This window comes from Pinus tabuliformis, chromosome 8 (genome assembly GCF_031772625.1).
Source record: "Pinus tabuliformis cultivar Carrire ecotype Pingquan chromosome 8, CPIR1, whole genome shotgun sequence".
NCBI classification, from domain to species: Eukaryota; Viridiplantae; Streptophyta; class Pinopsida; order Pinales; family Pinaceae; genus Pinus; species Pinus tabuliformis.
In genome coordinates this window covers 89,115,518-89,119,465 of record NC_142294.1, presented here as the reverse complement: position 1 = coordinate 89,119,465, position 3,948 = coordinate 89,115,518, and the positions used below count along the sequence as shown (strand labels likewise).

The following is a 3,948-nucleotide window of genomic DNA, read 5'->3' as shown; positions in this document are numbered from 1 at the left end:
ATGCGTATCTGTAATACTCAACTCCCACAATTTAATGGAAAAAACTATGACTATTGGGCAATAACTTTGAGAGCTCTGCTTGCTTCCCAAGACTTATGGGAATTTGTTGAGGATGGTTTTGAAGAACTAGCAGATGAAAATGAGTTTAATAATTTAACTTAGGCAGAGAAAGATCTGTTGAAAAGCAATAAGAAGAAGGATTCTAAAGCCCTCTACTTTTTGTATCAAGCAGTGCATGAGAGTGTGTTTCCAAGGATAGCAGCAGCCAAGAGATCCAAAGAAGCATGGCAAATTCTCAAGATAGCCTATCAAGGCATGGATAAAGTGAAGACAACGAAACTACAGTTGCTGAGGAGAGATTTTGAGACTCTCTGCATGAAGGAGTCAGATAATATTGACTCATTCTTCACACATGTGATTGGTCTGGTCACACAGATAAGGTCTCATGGAGAGATTCTTGAAGAAAGGAGGATTGTGGAGAAACTATTGAGGATCCTACCCTCAAAGTTCGATGTGATTGTCACCACCATAGAAGAGACAAAGGATCTCACAAACTTCTCAGTTGATGAACTACATGCATCACTGATAACACATGATCAGAGATTGAGTAGAAATGAAAACTCATCTCTAAAGCATGCTTTTAAGACCCAGATGTTCTTTGGAAGAGGAAGAGGTCAAGGCAGAGGAAACAAGAGAGGAAGAGGCAGAAGCCAAAATAGAGGTGGAAGAAACAGTCCAGCAAATGCTAAAAGAAGAGGCAGCAATTCAAATCAGAACCAAGGCCAAGGCAGCAGCCAACAAAGTGGACAACATCATGCTCAAGGATAAAGGTATGATAAATCCAATGTCCAATGTCACTATTGTAAAAAATATGGGCATTATGCAAATGAATGTAGGAAGAAGCAGCATGATATGAGTAATAGAACTAGTGCAAATTTCACTAAAGAAAATATCAGCCAAGATAATTTGTTTTTAGCTTATAATATGACTGAAGCAAAGAGTGAAGATGTATGGTTCCTAGACTCCGGTTGCAGTAACCATATGACAGGAAACATAGCCCTGTTTTCTATGTTAGATCAGAGTGTGAAATCACAACTCACACTAGGGATTGATAATAAAGTTTATGTTATGGGAAAAGGAGAAGTAAATGTCTTAACAAAGAAAGGTGAAAAGAAAACCATAGCAGATGTTATTATGTTCCTGGAATAAAATGTAACCTCTTAAGTATTGGACAGCTTGTTCAAAAGAGGTACAATGTTTTCTTTGTGAATGATGTATGCACCATCATGGATAAAACACCCAGCAAACAATGTATTGCTGAAGTAAAGATGACAAGGAACAAGATGTTCCCTCTCAGAATGAAAGCAGATTTAAAAAATGGAGAAGAAATAACAGCAGTGACACAAGAGGCTTTCCAAAGCAAACCAAAAGATGAAAATTGGTTGTGGCACTTGAGATTTGGACATCTCAACTTTGGAGGTCTTAACTTGTTGAATAGAAAAGGAATGGTAATAAGATTACCATTGATAGAGAAAGCAGACAACCTTTGTGAAGGTTGTATCTTGGGGAAACAACACAGAGAAAGTTTTCCATTTGGGAAAAGCATAAGGGCAAAAGCACCCTTAGAGATTGTCCACTCAGATTTATGTGGACCGATGCAAACTCCATCACTTGCAGGCAGCCACTATATACTAACATTTATTGATGATTTTACTAGAAAAAATTGGGTTTATTTCATGAAGAACAAAAGTGAAGTGTTTAAAAGATTTTGCAATTTCAAAGCACTTGTAGAAAACCAAAACGGGCTGCATATCAAAGTTCTAAGAACTGATAGAGGAGGTGAGTATATCTCCAAGGAATTTCTACGTTTTTGTAGAGAAAATGGAATTCATAAGCAATTTACCACTAGGTACACTCCCAAGCAAAATGGCGTTGTCGAGAGGAAGAATAGGACAATCATGGATATAGCGAGGAGTATGTTAAAGGCAAAGCATTTGCCAAATGATTATTGGGTTGAAGCTGTACACTGTGCAGCATACATTTTGAATAGATGCCCTACAAAAACAGTCATGAACAGAGTGCCAGAAGAAGCATGGAGTGGGACAAAGCAAGGAGTCACCCACATGAAAGTTTTTGGATGTGTGGCTTATGCACACATTCCAAATCAACTAAGGAAGAAGTTGGACAACAAAGGGGAGAAATGTATTTTCATTGGATATAGTGAGGAATCCAAAGATTATAGGTTGTATAACCCATCCGCCAAGAAGCTTATTGTGAGTAGAGATGTTCAGTTCATTGAGAAGGAAGCTTGGGATGGAAGCATAGAGAAAACAGTGAATGTTAAAAACTCTTTGTCTCATGATGAAGATGATGAGGAGATGGCTGAAATACATCCCCAAACAGCAGCACCAACACAAGGGCAGTAAGAGACACCCTTGAGGAGAAATGAAAGTGCTTCTCCAAGCACACCACAAGGAGGAAATTCAAGTGCTTCTTCAAGCACTTGTACACCAAACAAAAGAGGTAAGAAGTTCAGAAATTTAAGTGACATTTATGAACAGGAGGTAGCAAATGAAGGTATGAACTCTTTGTTTGCTTTATATTGTCATGCTGATGACCCTATTCATTTCGGAGAAGTAATTAAGGGTAGGAAATGGATAGAAGCTATGGATGAGGAGATCAATGCCATAGAAAGAAACAAGACATGGGATTTGTTGCCATTAAGAGATTATATCAGGATAACTCTAGGAGACTCGAACAGTTCATCAATGAGGTAAAGATATTTTCAACCTTGAATCATCCACACGTCGTTCGCCTTTATGGCTGCACCCCTGCAGACAGTCCCGAGTTGCTACTCGTCTACGAATTTGTCCCAAATGGAACCCTGGCCGATCATCTTCATGGCCATCGCAAAAACCCCGAGGGATTACCATGGAATACTCGCTTGCACATTGCTATTCAAATTGCCCAAGCCTTGGCTTTCCTTCACGCCCTTGACCCCCCCATAATCCACAGAGATGTGAAATCCTCTAATATTCTCTTGGACGAGAATTTTGATACAAAATTGGCTAATTTTGGGCTTTGCAGGCTTGTTCCTGTGGATGCCTCACATGTAACTACTATCCCACAAGGCACACTAGGGTATGTTGATCCAGAGTACTATCAGTGCTATCAGCTGACTGAGAAATCCGATGTCTACAGCTTTGGGGTCGTTTTGATGGAGATCGTCTATGCCAAAATAGCGATGGACATAAATTGGAATAGAATGGAAATCAACCTTGCTAACTTGGCTATAATGAAGATTCAGGAAGGGGCTTTGCATGAACTAGCGGATTCGCAACTGGAGATTGAAGTGAATCCAGAGGTGAAGATAATGGTAAGAGCAGTGGTGGAATTGGCGTCAGAGAGGGATGACAGACCGAATATGGCAAAAGTTGTTGCTCAGCTTGAGAAAATCAGACGTTCGAGTGGTATGTCAACTGGTCCAGGTGAAGAGCAGTTGAGATCGTTTGGCAACGTCAAAGAGCCAAACACATCGCTGTTATCTCCCTTCTCTCTACAGAACAGTCGGCTCAGTGTACGCTCCACTCCAAACACAGTGTTGTTATCTCCCTTCTCTGTGCAGGGCAGGAAAACCAGTGTAAGCTCCACTCCAAATATCAACACATAAACCTTTCTTTACAGTTTTATCTGCAACTTTCCGCTTTACATATACACATGGTCAGATTTAATAGTGGCACCTAGGGATTGTTTTTGTATTTTGTAATATTTTATCAATTTAATAAAATTAGTTTGGACTCATACTAAATTGTTTGAAAATGTAAAGTAAGAGCGAGTATAAGATCTTGTGTTGATATTCCATTCTTTATAATTTTACACTTTATAAATCTACAGTATCAGACGCGAGTTTTAGATTCAATACTCGTATTTAACAATTCTTTTGTATTT

At 39.2% G+C, this 3,948-nt stretch overlaps 1 pseudogene; it reads left to right on the top strand.

Annotated features, from left to right (window-relative positions):
- The first annotated feature begins 2,704 nt into the window (after positions 1 to 2,704).
- Positions 2,705 to 3,670, top strand: LOC149234279 (LEAF RUST 10 DISEASE-RESISTANCE LOCUS RECEPTOR-LIKE PROTEIN KINASE-like 1.4 pseudogene; annotated as a pseudogene).
- The last annotated feature ends 278 nt before the right edge of the window (positions 3,671 to 3,948 follow it).